Here is a 17,033-nt window from a genome sequence, read left to right on the forward strand (position 1 = left end):
ATGCTGTTTAGCCTTGTCCCTTGCCTTTTGGGCCTCTACTTTTGCCTTGTCGGCCTCAGCTCTCAATTTTTCAGCATGATCCTTGAGCCTCTGGGGTTCTTCCAATTTCTTCTTGAGGGATGCTATTTGCTCCTTGGAAGAAGCTAGCCGGTAATTGGCCTCTTGAAGGTGCTGCCTCTAATCTTCGGCCTGCCTCTCAACGCTTTCCAAAGCAGAGTCAGCACTCTTCCGGGCATGTTCCTCATCAGCTAGCTTTTTCCTCAAGTATGCATTGCTTTGATCAGCAATGTTGAACAACTGCACAGCTGCTACTCGCCTTTTTCTCTTATCATCCAGTTGCTGGTAGCAGGAGTTGGTAATCTCCTCAAGCTTGAAAGTGCCTTGGACAGCCTAAAAGAAAAGGGTTAGTAACATAACAAATAACACAAAAAAAGAAGAAGAAGAAAGATAGCGTCATACCATACCCAAATATCTTTTGACATTGAGGAAAACCTCGTGCTTTCTGATATTCCTCAGCTCGGCCATGTCATTTGGGAGTAACAGTGCCCCCTCCAAAGTTAAGGCATCATGACATCCAACACCCCTATTGAAATCCCTAAGTGATTCATCTTCCCTCAGGGGTTCACCATTTAGCAAGGGTGTTGGAAGCCAAGCACGAGGCTCTGGGGGCTGATTATCCCCCCTTTCCACACCTCTTTGCGAGGTCTGGATGGTCCTTTGTTGTTTCGCAGCTCTCTGGGTCTCGTCCTCATGAGCAGGATGAGACCTCCCAACATCTACCACATCTTTTCCTTTCTGCTCTCTTTTCCTCTTCTTATTTGCAGGATCGGGTCTGGGTGGCAGAGACGGCTGAGGAGGAGGAAGAGGAGACTTTTGAGGAGGAGGAGGAAGTTTTGGCTGTGTAAACTTCCCCGGTGCACCTTTTCCCGGCTGGGATTCTATTAACTCCATCAAACTCCTTTGGGACTTCCTCTGGATACCCATCTCGTCCGAAGTGATAACTTCTGCTGGATGCTGGAAGTTAACATCACCTGGTGTACCCTCGGGAGATGAAGCTTGGTTGAACACTTCAAAGTCCTCTGAGGAATCTGACAAATCTACCCTCTGGATTTTTCTCTTCTTCTTCTTCTCCTTTTTCTTCTTCCTCTTCCTTTTCTTCAAGGATGGGTTGGGACGAGGATGCTCCTACTGAGGGGGTGGCTACAAAGTGTGGCTGAGTAATGGGTGTACCTTCAGGAATGGGAATGCCCTCTAGAACAACGAACCCTTCGTAGGCAACATTAATATGGTGAAGCCGAGGATCGTTGGCTTTTATAACGTACTTGGGGGCTTGAAATGCGAGGGAAATAGGTGTGTACCCAAGAATTAAGTGGGCCGCTCGCAGTTGACCGTCAGCTTCTTTTACGTACACCTCGGCCCTCAAAATCCTATCTAAACTCTCTTTGTTGACTAAGCTGAGTTGGAGTTTAGTAGAACTCTTATCTGCAAAATCATTAAAATAGAAGAAAATTCTGTCAGAAGCAGGGATATTGGGAAATAAAAGAGAAATACAAAACAAAACACATAAATCTACGGTTATACTCCCACTTGGTTTTCCCTCCTTAGTCGGATAGGGTAGGCCATCATGCCATTCCCCAGAAAAGATTAAGAAGTGTTCCTTTAAGTTTTTATTTGATGTAGGGAGGCACTGGATCAACCTTACTGCGGGATACCTCGACTTAAGGTAATTTCCTTGTCCCGTCAGATGGTGTAAGTTGTATACCTAATTCATATTGTGGTGGGTCAAATTTAGGTTCATCCTCTGGTTTAGAGCTTCTATACTCCCTAATACCCTAAACATATTTGGGGCACACTGTGTGGGAGATAGTTTAAAGAATCTAAGATAGTTCCTAGTGATAGTGCTTATGGGAATGGTCATCCCTCCTTCTATGAAGGCAATCATGGGAATGACCATCTCTTCTGTTTTCCTATTATCTACCCATTCCCCCTGGGCAGTGTATCTCATGCCCACTGTTGGTGGAATTCTATACTTAGCCCTAAAACTTTCCATACCCTCCTCAGATTCAACTAAACGCTTGAACTTACCCATTTTTCTATGAAGTTTTGAAGAAAAATTAAGAAGTTTGAAACGAAAACAAAGAAGATTCAAGGAAACTTACAGGTTTGAAAAAAAGGTCCTCGGACAAATTTTTAGTATTTGTAGATGCACAGGGAGATAAGAGAGAATGACAGGTTCAGTGTATGAGCTCTAAGACTGTATGATTATTGAAAGTGGGGAAAAGAATTGATTTGAAAAGCTATTTATAGTGGTGCAGAAGTTACCAGCGGGAAAATTCCCACTCGTAAACCTAGAACAATCCTCCACCGTTGGATTTACATCCAGTCGTTGAACGTGGGGGACAAGGGAGCCGCCAAAATTTAATGATGGCATGCTCTGGACGTCAAAGCGTCAGGAGTGTGCCTTGAGCAGGTAAAAAGGCATTTGGGAGCTTGGGAGGGCATAGCCATAGACGGGAAGGATTAAGGATATTTAAATTCTCCTTTCCTCCTGAGGAGTTGAAAAGTAAGATTTTGATGGGCTATTATGGGGGCCAATCATCTAGAAGGAACTATTGAAACTGTCTGAGTTGGGCCTATGGCCCCATCCGAGAATATCAATCAATCCGAGGATGGTCAAACAAAGTTATAATGGGAATGGTGTAAGAAGAAGAAATAAAGATTGTATGTGATAGCCCAAAATACGTCCGAGGAGAAAAATCATCTCGGAAACGGAGATCCGAGGTCAGTAAGAATGCCTTATCACCCCAGACATCCTTCAAAGTTGCATCACAACTAAGAGTCGGACATTGGATAAGGGATGAGTAAAAGGAGGCGACAAATATCTTCAAAAGCTGCTACCTTCACATTAAATGCCTCTCAACTAACTCTCTGGCCACATTAATGTGGAGGTGAAACCTGAACAGTGGCCAAGCAGCCTTATAGCTACTAATTGATGTTTCTGAGAGGTGTTGGATGTGACAAGAAGAAGTTCCTAAAATCCAACCTACACGTGTCTGGTGGGGATGATACCAAAATTATAGTATATAGCATGAGAAGGTGGCCTAAAAGAGGGGATGAGAAAAAATCAAGAAATCTTTGTAATAACATTGTGAACTCTTGAAACTGTGTTCATCAACAAGATATTATAACATAAGCTCCTCAGGCCGTGCCGAGAACATATTTTCTTATTTTATTTGTACTTAATAATCTTAATTCAGCAACTTTTATTGTCTATCTTCTGGAGTAGAACTAGTTCTTTCACCCACGTTTTATAAATTCATTGTTTGAGCTTGTTAGGTTTAAACCCAATCTTATACTGGCCCAATCCAAATTGAGTCCTTAAAAGTTTTGTTAATTTCCTTTCCACGGCACTTGTAATTATAAATTGTTTCATTTAAAAGATGACAAACTCCTGCCACCTTTATTTTTTGCCGTATCGTTCACTCTCAACATAGGCTCCACGAATTCAGACACTTGCTTCAAGTCTCCACGTGATTAAGGAAGGGAATCAACTTTTGCTTTTGTGCTTTTGGTAATTATGTAAAGGTTTTTATTTATTTTATTTTATTTTATTTTATTATTATTTTAGAAAAAGATGTAAAGGAGTGTGTTGATATTGTTGTCTGGCTTGAAGATTTGCCTTTATAAATCAAAAAAAATTTCTATTTTGTAATAATAAAAAAAACGACATATATTTCTACCTTCTTTTAATAAAAGAGTTTTTCTATTTTTAAATTTTTTTTAAAATTTTTAATACCAATATAGATTCACACTTCTAGAAAAAAAATTAATTTTATATTAATTAACCTATATATCACATTTATATATATATATATATATATATATCAAGAAAAATTAAAATAGGTTACAAGGTCAAGTCTGAAAATCAGCATCTCCATAAAAAGAATTAGGGGTAAGACAACTTATCAATCATCTTTCTCAGACCACACTATAATTACAACTTTGTACATTGGATACGAATTTAGTAGTAAATAAAAAATGTGCCTCCATAATTTTTTATATAATTATCGGGTTTCTCTAATGTCTATAATCTTTCTTTTGAATTTTAGTTTGTAAAAAGTTTGGCCTGATAATTAGTTACATGGGTGCAATTGAACAATTTAGCTTTGAAATGGTAGCGAATCCAAGTTAGATATTTATAAAGCAAAGTTTCTCTCCTAACTTCTTATATATTTCTTTTTTGGATGTGAATTTTAAAATTCTAACTATTGAATTTCATGTTTTTTATGTTATTAACATACACATCAAATTTCATTTAAAATAGATGTGATTTACTATTCGATTAATAAACTTATTTTTTATACACAGTTTTAGATCACAAAAACTTAAAATTTTAACATTTGTTTGATGACATAGCAATTGATATTTGATTTTCTTAAAATTTTGCAAGTATGAATGATATAATAAGAACAAGTAATCCAACAATTAAATTTTCAAAATTTACACTCAATATAAAGACATAGACATATGAGAAGTTTGAAGGGTTTTTTTTAAATTAGTTTAGAAAAAACTTTATTCATATTTATATCATTGTAGAGATCGTTTGTGCTTATGTAAGGGTTTGAAGGATACAAGTGGTTCTAGCGCCTTTTGAAGTGTTAGGGTATTGGTATTTGAGTCCCACAAACCCGCTTCTCCCGTGTTTACCCTTATAATTTATTTTATTTTATTTTAAAAAAACGTGTGCTATTTTAGAAACCTTCAGTGATTTTCAGGTTCTTTTTCTTTTCTTCAGCATATAATCTCCTTGTTTCGTGCCCATTTTATTTTATCTTTGTATTTTTTATAAAATAGTGTACTTGTGTCCAACCACAGACAAAAGTTTCCAATAAACAATAGTGGCTAGGAAGCTTAGTCTGTGAAGTTTACAACTGGTGTCAGAATATTTTAAGAGAGTCTAGAACTTCTAGCTAGCTAGAAATAATGTTACATTAGTCTTTACTCTTAGGAGAAATTTTCCTTCAAAAATAAAAAACTCTTAAGACGTAAGGTTTTTAATTGAAAGAAAAGGTTTAAAGGTGGACTATCTTTATCGTGCAATCTATTATTACTACTAGAAAGACAAAAATCAAAAGAACAAAATTCTATCAATGTGACAAAAAGCTTAGTGGATCTAGTGTAATCACTATTACTGATGTATCATTTTATCATATTTATGTAAAAGGAAAATGGATAAAAAATCTATCAATTTATTAAAAATGAAAAAGAAAAATTGATCTTAGACAACTAGAAGTAACCATAAGTGGCAGAATCAGAAACTGTTTTCAAGGGACCCAAGCTAAATGCAACAAAAATTTGTAAGTGAAAAAGTGTTTAATAATATAGAAACTATATAACATATGTTATTGTTTCATATTTAGTAAAATTTACATTAAGGTAATATTTTCATGACTTAAAAACCTATATAAAAGTTCATTGGGATGGATGATTGGACAATAACTTCTGAAAATTGAACGTTTTTCCTCTTAAAATATCTTTAATGGTAGATGATCACTTGCTTATAATTTTTTTATTCATCGAGCCCTGAACTTTATTAAATTGTATTGATCATAATTAATTTTAATGAACTATAAATTGAGGAACACGGATATCTATCAAAGAATGTAATCTTACCAAAAAAAAAATCAAGCTTGTTGTTTTCATAATCATAATTAGAACCAAATTCTAAAACAAAATAAAGTGAAAAAAATCAATAAAAGAGTCACATTAATAGTAAACTAGTTTGTAATTCGTGTTTATACACAGCCATGTTCAATTATAGTTGTAGGGGTATTGGGCCCAAGAGCTCATTATCTATGTATATATTGGGCCTAAAGCCCAAGCCGAGGACTAGAGGACGTCCGAGGAGGAGTAAACATTGTCAAGAGCAAGGGAGTCAATACCATACTGGAGGCTGTACCGGTTTTGCCAACGGTACAATATATTTCGGATACCGGTCAATATCAGTGTATCGTTTCGGGTTTACCGCTATTTTTTATATTTATAAATAAATATATGTATGTATGTATGTATGTATGTATGTATGCGTGTGTGTGTGTGTGTATTATAATAAATATAAAAGTTTACTATAAAACATTTCCTCAATTCAAAACTAATTATTCATGGTTTTAGATTTTAGTATCAATTAAAAGAAAAAAAAAAAAAACAATATAAAAAATAGAAAGCCTAAAAGTTACTATTGCATACTAAGAAAACAAATAATACTAATAAGTTAATACAAATAAGTTACCATTTTGCCCTAACAAAAATTCAAAAATTACAAAACTTAAAAAAAAAAAAAACTTTTTTTTTTTTTTGGTACCGGTCGGTATTGCCTGAAATTGGCCGGTACGGCCGGTATTTTTTCCGGTATAAAATAAAGGGGTTATATGTACCGATTTGCTTGCCGGTACGGTATATACCGGGCATACTAGCCGGTACGGTACAGAATCGACTCCCTTAGTCACGAGAGTCCATGTTAGTAGATGGAGAAGTTAATTTTGGTCTTAATAGCCCAGAAGGGTGGGTTGAGGATGAATGCCTTCTCGGTTAATCGAGCCGAGATTTGGATAGGTGGTCTGCCGTCCAGAGGAACGTTCTGGGGAGTTCTGCTGGTACAGATAAGTATCGCAGAAACGTAGGACAAGGGGGGGGGGGGGAGTCTTAAAATATATAAGGAGAAAATTGCTACCATTGCATTAAATGCTCTGCAGCTAACTCTCTGGTCGCATTAATGTGGAGGTGATACTTGAACAGTGGCTTTCAGCCTTACAACTACTATATAAAGACTTTAGGAATGTGCTGATGGGACAAGTATCAAGACCAACCATCTAACCTGCATGTGGAGGGCAGAGATGAAAAGGGAAAGGAGTATAAAAGAAGAAGAAAGCAATGAGAGAGGGAGATTGAGAAATCTAGAGAGAATCACTGTAGCAATCAGAAAACAAACTTATAATCAAACTTAAGAGAAATATACAAGAACTGATCTCTTCGGATCGTGCCAATGACGATTTTCTTTAGATGAAATCAATCTATCTTTTTGTTCTTATCATTTAAATCTACTTTATTTGTCATTCAACTCATTTTAGCCTAGTTTTCCGACCCACTCTCTACAAATTTATTGTTTTGGGCTTTTCGAGCCTGAGTCCATCTATTTTTTGAACTAGGGACTCAAATCTGGTTCTAACAATAGTGGTACTATTAATGTTATATATATATATATATATATATATATGATAAAATTTAAGTACAATACCTTAATTAAGTGTTGTTTCTTAGGTTTACATTTTAAGATTTAGCCATGTGGTTACTTAACTAAAATATACACTTCCATTTTATGAGAAAAAAATATATATGGAAGAATCTTAAAAAGGAAATTTAAAGAACATTATTTAAGTATTGTACTTAAGTCTTGCTCATATATATATATATATATATATATATATAAAACAGCCTAGCTCATAGAAAAAGGTAAAACATAACCACTTAAATTAACAAATAATACAAAAATAAAATCACACATTTCAAAGAAACCATAACACCTAATAATACATTCTAAAAAGAAAACAAAACGGGTTAATCAATCAAGACTGTAAAAAGGGAATAGAAAGGGGAACCATTTGTGTTATTCGTGTTGCCACAAGCAACTTCTAGGCCAAAAACTAAAGCTATGACGCTTTCGTGACAGAGTTCCTGATGTTCAGTGAAATACGAAAAAGGAAAGTGCTTTTGTGAGAGGAGACCAAGGTTGTCAATGACTTTTTTTTTTTGATACATGTCAATGACTTTTTATTATAGGAGAAGAGTGGAATTTTTTTTTTTCTTTCTATTATTATTATTATTATTATTATTAATTTTAAAGAGGGATTTGATAATATAATGTGTAGAGGTATGAAATTTGTGTGTATTTATTTTAAATGAGGCAAGACAGTCTGTTAATCATCTCTCATAAATCATATAGAAATGAGAGTTTTATGTATTGTATATTACATGATCCCCTCCTTTTGCCACTGGTTACAATTGATACACATATTGATGTATATGTGATATGAGAAATGGATGAGGATATATACGGTTTTGGTTAAATTAAATTATTTATACTAGTTGATGTCTTGTGTGACGTGCTTGTATATTATAAGTTTATTTTGAAATATTTGATAAGAAATTATTTTTATGACCAATTTATAATATTTATAGTATTATAATGTTTGAGAAATATGCTTCAATTATTTGTATGTCATTAGAAAAGGGGAAAATGTAATTATTTTTAAGATTAACATAATTTAGAATATGAACTTATTATAATATTGTTTGCATAAATTGGCAAATATTTAATTATTTTACTTTTCCAACTTAAGAATATAATTATTCTTTTTATATTCTTAATTTTGTGTTAAATTGTTTTTGTTGGACTTTGTTTACATTTATTTCATTCTCTAAAAATGTATTTTGTTTACATTTATATATATAACCTACTAAGGTGTTAAACTAAGGTGTTAAGCGATTAAAATGACAAACTTTAAGCTTAGTACACTAAAATGACAATTTACCAAACTTATAGGATGTAAATTGTATTTTTGCATATATATATATATATATATATATATATGTATGTATGTACGTGTGTCTCTACACACACACACACAAAAGCATATAAATTCTTTGAACCTTACTAATGCATTGAAATAAATGCATCAATAATTTGAATAATACTTACATAAATGCTAAACTTTGATGAGGTGGAAACTTAAATAAAAAGAATGTTATAGAATATGCCACATGGTAAAACCTCAAGCTACTATGTTGTTGTTGTTATGTTGTTGTTGTTATTTTTATTATTATTAGTAGTCACAGACCCGCGCGTTGCACATGATTATTTTTTATGGTGATCTCATTATTATTATTATTTTGTAATTTGAACTAATTTAATGAAAAGTAATGCATTTCATAATCTCATTTATCACAAAATAATTTTTTATTATTGTAGAATTGTTTTATTTAAAATTTGAAATCTTAATTCTACCATAGTTGGTTGACTAATTTTTACATCTCTAAGTCAATTAAACACGTTTTGCATGCTACATGTAAACTTTCTTTTCCATAAGGGTTGAAATAATGTGCGTAATATTTTTTTTTTCTATGGAAGTTAAAAAGAATAAAATTCACCTTGTCTTGATGTTTTCTAAAAATTAAATTTGGAGATTCTCTTTCAATAATTGTAAAATTCCAAGCAATAATTCAGAAGGTAATACATGTTACATGTTCATGCTTTGATTGTGTAATTGTATGATTTATTTGGGTTGTAATTTATAAGTTGAATATGGTGGTGTATATCCAAAAGGGTATAACTATGTTGTTTAGGATATTGAATATAGTGTTGTGTGTGATTTATAGAGTAACGACGATTGTAGTTGTAAGGGCGGAGTTTGGGGCCCAGGCCCAGCAAGCGGGCGATTCTGGCCCAAAAGACCCTCAACAATGAATTTGTAGAGAGTGGGTCGTAGAACTAGGTCTTGACAGAATAAACGTAATTATTAGTAAGCCATGCAACCATTTGAACGTGGGAACGTTTCATTAAGTTTCCTGGGATAACAGTTCATGGGGCTGTATCTTATGCTTTGTTTACAGAACTTCTCTCTCTCTCTCTCTCTTTTTCTTGCTCTTTCCTCTCCCTTTTTTTCTCTCATGGGGATTTTCTTCTCTTATATAGCATCCTTCAATTGGTTAAGGCCCTACACTTGTTAACCATCTGGGCCTCTACTTGAGTGTCTGTCCCATAGGACATCTTCCTTCTTTTCTGTGAGTTGCACTGGCCAAGATAATACTGTTCTCCTGTCCTTTCTACATTAATGCGGCTGGAAAAGTAGCTCCCTTGCATTTAATGCGGCAGTTGTGGTTGTCCCCTGAACGTCTAGCATTTCCCTTTGATTTGGGACGATTTCTCACCATGTAAAGGGTGTGAATTGGACTCCCATTTGGTGCGTCCGAGGAGACACTCCTCCTCGGACGCCCCTTAAACAAGCTCGGCCCAACAGGATTGGGTTGGGAGTCTTTTGGCCGTGTCTTCACTTCCTGTTATGGCTGGGCTCCGCACGGGTACCAAAGCCCACTGTTGACTGATGAATTTTACCCCCACAATAGCCCCTCAAAATTCCGGCTCTTTCTTCTTGGTCCAAGGAAGAAAGGCGGGATTTTGATACCTACTGGACAATTCGTTGTGGATTCCTACTTTACACGTGCGGGGGTGTGCCCTCACGTGCCTCATTAATGCTAAAGGCATTTAATGACCCGGGGGGAATTAATTGCAGCTTTTGGAGCTTTACGCTCTTTCAATCCAACGATTGGAGACCAAATCAACGGTGGACAACGTTTTATTTGCTTTAGGCGGGAGTGTGTCTGTCCAACTCCCTTTGAGTATATAAGGTTTTGAAGGCGTTCATTCCTCACTTTTGACGAACTCTCCAGTACTCAGAACATCCCGGTGCCTTCTTCTTCAGCACGCTCTTACCTTCGCAGTCATTCTCTTGAAGATTCCGTCAAGTTTCTTACCTGTAAGTGCGCGCTTCTTCTTCGTTACTCTTCTTTAGACAAGCTACCTTCACGTTGTCTAGGATTAGAAGGGATGGGTAGGCTTGAAAAAATGGTAGACTCTCCGGCCGGTATGACGGGCTTTAGAGCGAAGTATCGTATTCCACCGGAGGTAGGTTTAGAGTATTGCCACCAGGAGGAAATTTTGTTCAAGAGGAGAACAGGGGAAGTCGCAATTCCGATGATAGCCTTCGTGGAAGGAGGAATGACGATTCCAATGGGGAGAATAACTAGGGACTACCTACGTGGTCATAGATTGGCCCCCCACCAGTGCACGGCGAACCTGTTTCGGATCTTGGGGTGCACAGACGTCTTAAACGACCAGATGAACCTCGGCCTTTCATGGCACGATGTGGTTCATCTCTGTGAATGCCATAAGCTCGGCGACTCATACTACTTAAAGTCCAGGACCGACGAAGTGAGGTTGATATCCTGCCTTCCCAAGTCCAGCAAAGACTTAAAGGATGACTATTTGATCGTCTCTGGGCCATGGCACGACGGCATTCATTGTCCGACTAGGGCAGGAACGCCAGGTGGGGTATCATAGAACTAGATTCCGTGGAGAGGACCTTAGTTTTGGGCTCTCCCCCACCTTTTCTTTTTCTTTTAAAATTATTGGTTTGATTGTATGCCTCCTCGGACTAACGAAACCCCTTTACCGGTCTTTGCAGATAAGGAGCGAACATCCCCTCGGCTGAGCTTGGTCAACGTCCTGGCTCTAAATTACCTCCTGAGATCTGAGATTTTCGTAAGTGAGGACGGGCAATTACGGTCGGCTCCTTTGATTTTGGATTTTGTTCCCCTCACTCACTCCTTGGTAGACGCCGGTCAAGCTATAAGGGCTGGCAGCCCACGGTTGGCACGCATTGACGTATCCATACCAGGGTTTCTTGCTTCAATAGACTTACTTCCCGTTCAGTTGCCTGCCCAACGCGCCTTTCCCGCAGTGATTATCCCGGAGGAGGAGGCTGGTTCTTCGCGTTCATCCTTAGAAGAACAAATAGACCAGTTTCGATTTACCGAGGAGGGAGAGGTGTCGGCCAGGGTAGTAGAGCTCTCGGACTTCGACAAAGATTTAGACCGTGCCTCAACAGCTGCTAACCCTAGTTTAGCCGTTGCACAAGTCGACACCAGCGAAGAGACTGAGGAAACATGAATGGACTTGAAACCAAGGGTTGGCCTTAGGAGCCTTCTATCCAACAGGAACAAAGGGCAATACTCTAAGGATGTCCAGAAGGAACAAACTGCCCCTAAGGCTCCTACTCCTCCGCTTCCTCCTACGTCGGATGCGGCGCTACAGCCTATGGCCAATTTAAGGCGAAAAAGGCCTGTAGAAGAGCCGGAGGAGGGAGAGATTGGCCGTGAAAAGACTCGGCCTCAGAAGAAGGGCAAGGAGACGAAAGAGCCCCGAGAGAAGAGGACTAGGTCCGTCGATAGTCGAGATGAGGCGGCCATTCGGAGGGAACAACGAACATGGTCGCCACGGATCGAATTAGACGGCGCTCCGATCCCCTGGGACGCGACCCTGTGGGAATCCCAACAGGGGCAGGCATCCTTCCTGGCTGAGGCCCTGCAGCAGCCACTGCTCTTGCCTCGTGACATGGAGGGTCTCAGAAAGACTCGGCAGCCAGAACTTTTCATGTCATTGAAGAGGGACATGGCCATGGTAAATGGAATCTTCTATCTCGTTCTCATAGTATGTACCCTCTTATCATCAGGTTCTAACAGGGTCTTTATTTCCTTCTCGGCGCAGGTCACCCAACAAATTTTTGTCGCTGAGGAATGGGCCAAGAAGGCTCGTGAGGACTTGCACAGGGAGGCTCAGTCCCGTTCTGCTGCCGAGAAGACCGCTGGCGATCTCAAACAGGATTTTGATCGCCTGAATAATGAAATGAAGGAGGTGAAGAAGGCTTATGCGAGCGCGGAAGCCGGCCTTAAGAATGCCACAAAGCAGGCTGACGATATGCGCATACAGCTCCGCCAATCTGAGGAGAAACTCACGGCAGAGCAGCAGGCGGTTTCAATGCTCAAGGCTGAGCTTGCAAGAACCAAGGAGGAGGCCCGCTTGGCCAGGGAGGCTGCCGAGAAGGCTGTGGCGGCCTCATATGATCGTGGAGTCCATGATACTGAGGTCAGGCTGGCTGAGGAAGTGGCCACCGTTTGCAGGGAATACATCACCACGTCCTGGGGTGTAGCCCTGGATCCCGCAGCTGTCCCGGCAGACTCCGATCTCAGGAAGGCTGAGAACATCTTTTTCCCGGAGGACATTCGTGAGATTCCTGACGAAGTTACCTCCACAGAGCCTCCTCCAGCGGACTCCTCCATTCCCGAGGCTGGGGGTACGGTGCAGGCCGCGCAGGGCAAGTTACCCGAGGATAGCCTTTGTATTAACGAGATCGTTGCACAGGCCAAGGAGGTTGCCTCGGGGACCTAAGCAGCAGATGATCAGCCGCTCCTGCTCAGGGCTCTTAGGAAAGTAGTGTAGCATTTTATTTGTCTTATCTTTTGTATTTCGTTTTGTTTTGCCTTGTCAGTGTTTGTAAACAGAACTGCTTTTGGATTTTAATGATAAAGGTTATTTCCCTTCAAATATCATTGTTTTCTTCTCTTTCGTTTTCATCATGAATGGATGTCTATTCCGTCACTAACTGTTGAGAAACAAGCGTAAGCGAATGAATACGTGAAAAGAACGATAGTTAATAATTAGGCGAGACGGTTGTGAACCTAATTTTCCCCAAGTCCTCGGTTCGAAGAGCTAGACAGGACTTGGGTTCTATTTAACACTTCGTGAGAATCGTACCGTGGTTAATTTCCCCCAAGTCTATGGCCGAGAAGCCATGCAGATCTTGGGTTCTGTTTAACGCTTAGTGAGAGTCGTATCGCGGTTAATTTCCCCCAAGTCTGTAGCGGAGGAGCCATGCAGGACTTGGGTTCTGTTTAACGCTTAGTGAGAGTCGTATCGTGGTTAATTTCCCCCAAGTCTGTGGCGGAGGAGCCATGCAGGACTTGGGTTCTGTTTAACGCTTAGTGAGAATCGTATCGCAGTTAATTTCCCCCAAGTCTGTGGCGGTGGAGCCATGCAGGACTTGGGTTCTGTTTAACGCTTAGTGAGAGTCGTATCGCGGTTAATTTCCCCCAAGCCTGTGGCCGAGGAGCCATGCAGGACTTGGGTTCTGTTTAACACTTAGGGAGAATCGTATCGCGGTTAATTTCCCCCAAGTCTGTGGCGGAGGAACCATGCAAGACTTGGGTTCTGTTTAACGCTTAGATCGAGTAACTGCACAGTTATACGGCATCAAAGATTATATCTTTCATTAATAACAGTACCTTTTCAGGTTGTTTACATTCCAAGGGCGTGGCACTATACGTTCATCCAAGTCTTCCAAAAAGTAGGCTCCTATGCCGGCTACGGAAGTGATACGGTACGGTCCCTCCCAGTTTGGTCCGAGCTTTCCCCATGCGGGGTTTCTCGCAGTGCCCAAGACCTTCCTCAGTACTAGATCCCCAGGCGCCAATGGTCTGGACTTCACCTTGGCATCGTAACCTTGCTTGAGCTTCTGCTGATAGTTAGCTAGGTGGACCATCGCGCCTTCCCTTCTTTTGTCGATGAGGTCTAAGCTCTTCTCCAGAAGTTTGTCATTGGTAGCGGGGCAGAAGGTGGTAGTCCTTTAGGTTGGGAAGTTCACCTCCAATGGGATGACAGCCTCGGCCCCATAGGTCATTGAAAAAGGGGTTTTCCCTGTGGACCTACGAGGCGTGGTACGGTATGTCCACAAGACATGGGTTAGCTCCTCGACCCATCTTCCTTTCACGTCATCTAGTCTCTTTTTCAGTCCGTTCATTATGGTTTTATTGACGGCTTCTGCTTGTCCATTACTCTGGGGGTAAGCTGGCGTGGAGTTCCAGTTAACAATCCTTAGCTCACTGCAGTACCTTTTGAAGGCTTTGCTGTCAAACTGGAGCCCGTTGTCCGACACCAGGGTGTGTGGGGTGCCGAACCTGGTGACAATATTTTTCCAAAAAAACTTCTTGACATCGATGTCCCTAATGTTTGCCAGCGCCTCAGCCTCTACCCATTTGGTGAAGTAGTCGGTGCCGACGAGAAGAAATTTTCTATTCCCTGTTACCTTGGGGAAGGGACCAAGTATATCTAGGCCCCATTGCGCAAATGGCCAAGGACTGGACAATGGGTTCAGCTCTCCACCAGGCTGGTGTATGTTCGGAGCGAATCTCTGGCATTGGTCACACTTCTTCACATACTCCAGGGCTTCTTTATGCATGCTCGCCACCAATAACCCAGCGTTAAGGCTCTGTGAGACAAAGACCTACCCCCCGTGTGACTTCCGCAAATTTCTTCGTGTAACTCTTCTAGGATGAGTTCAGTAGCCTCTGGGTGCACACACAGCAAATACGGCCCCGAGAACGAGTGTCGGTAAAGCTTGGAGTCCTCCGACAACCAGAATCGAGTAGCTTTTCTCCTGATTTTGTTAGCCTCAACCTTGTCATCCGGCAAGGTGTCGTGCTTTAAGTACAGCACTATAGGGTCCATCCAGCTCGGTCCAGTCCTGATGTTATGTACTCCAATCCCATTGGCTTTCTCTGTTAAAGGATGGATGAGCTCTTCTACCAAAATGACTCGAGGAAGGGGCTGAGCCGAGGAGGTAGCCAACGTCGCAAGAGAATCAGCATGAGTGTTCCCACTTCTGGGTACGTGCGTCAAGCAGAAGTGATGAAAATGGGTCTGTAGGTACTTAACCCGAACTAGATACTTCTTCATTCTTTCATCCTTTGCCTCCATGTCTCCATTTACCTGTCTCACAATGAGTCTCGAATCCGAGAACATGTCCACGGCTTTCCCCCCCATTTTCCGGATCATCCGCATTCCCTCCAATAACGCCTCATATTTGGCCTCGTTGTTCATGGATGAAAATCCGAGTCTCAATGACTTCTCTATGGTTATCCCTTCAGGTGAGAGCAGGACAAGCCCTAACCCTGAGCCCCTTTGATTCGCTGTGCCATCAATGTATGCTTTCCACCAAGTGTGTCCATGCGGAGAAACTATGCTGATCACCCTTTCATCAGCCCCTAGTAATACCGATACTTCCTTTCCTTCTAATGTGGGCTCCGCAAATTCTGCCACTAGGTCGGCGAGGACCTGGCCTTTTACAGCGGTGCGAGACATGTATCTAATGTCAAAGGCACCCAGAATCGTTCCCTATTTCGCAATTCTGTTTGTGTAATCGGCGCTGCGCAGGATGGACTTTAAGGGGAGTTGAGTTAACACTACAACAGTGTGTGCTTGAAAGTAGTGAGGAAGCTTTCGTGTGGCCTGTACGATGGCCAAGATAGCCTTTTCGAGGGGAAGGTAACGGGTTTCTACGTCCTGCAGTGATTTGCTAATGTAGTAGACCGGTCGCTGTGTGTCGTTGTCTTCTCGGATTAGCACCAAGCTTACTGCATGTGGGGCTACTGCGATGTAGGCATTCAAAACCTCGTCGGCATCGCGACTGGACATGATCGGTGGTTGGGCGAGGTATTCCTTTAGCTGTTGGAAAGCTATAGTGCACTCCTCATTCCACTCAAATCCTTTCCACTTGTATAATAGGAGAAAAAATGGCCTGCATCTATCTGCTGAGCGCGAGATGAAACGGTTTAAAGCAGCTATCATACCAGTTAGCTTTTGGACCTCTTTAGGATTCCGAGGAGGCTGCAAGCTATGGATGGCTCTTATTTGGTCAGGGTTAACCTCAATGTCTCTGTGAGTCACCATATAACCTAAGAATTTTCCTGATCCCACTCCAAATGAACATTTGGTTGCGTTCAGCCGTAGTTTATACTTTCTCAGTATTTGAAAAACGTTGCCGAGATCTTCAATATGGTCGGGAACCAACTTACTTTTAACCACCATGTCGTCTATGTACACTTCAACGCTTTTATCCATCTGCTGTTCAAATATCCTGGTCATCATCCTCTGATAGGTTGACCCGGCATTTTTCAGGCCAAAAGGCATCACCTTATAATGATAATTCCCAACTGGGGTGACAAAAGCAGTCTTCTCCTGGTCTTCGGCTGCCAAGGATATCTGGTGGTAGCCCTGAAAAGCATCTAGAAAACTCATTCTAGGATGTTCAACAGTTGAATCTACCAACCGGTCTATCCGGGCCATAGGGAAAGGATCCTTTGGGCACGCCTTGTTTAGGTCTGTGAAGTCTACGCAGACCCGCCATTTACCACTCTTCTTCCTTACCACTACTGTGTTGGCTAACCACTCGAGATAAAAGACCTCTTTGATAGCCCCTGCTTTCTTCAATCTTACGACCTCTTCCCTCACGGCGTCGGTATGTTCTTTCGACGGTCGTCGAGGAGCCTGCCTCTTGGGTGTTATAGCCGGATTCACATTAAGGCGG

The sequence above is a fragment of the Quercus lobata genome, chromosome 2 (assembly GCF_001633185.2).
Source record: "Quercus lobata isolate SW786 chromosome 2, ValleyOak3.0 Primary Assembly, whole genome shotgun sequence".
NCBI classification, from domain to species: domain Eukaryota; kingdom Viridiplantae; phylum Streptophyta; class Magnoliopsida; order Fagales; family Fagaceae; genus Quercus; species Quercus lobata.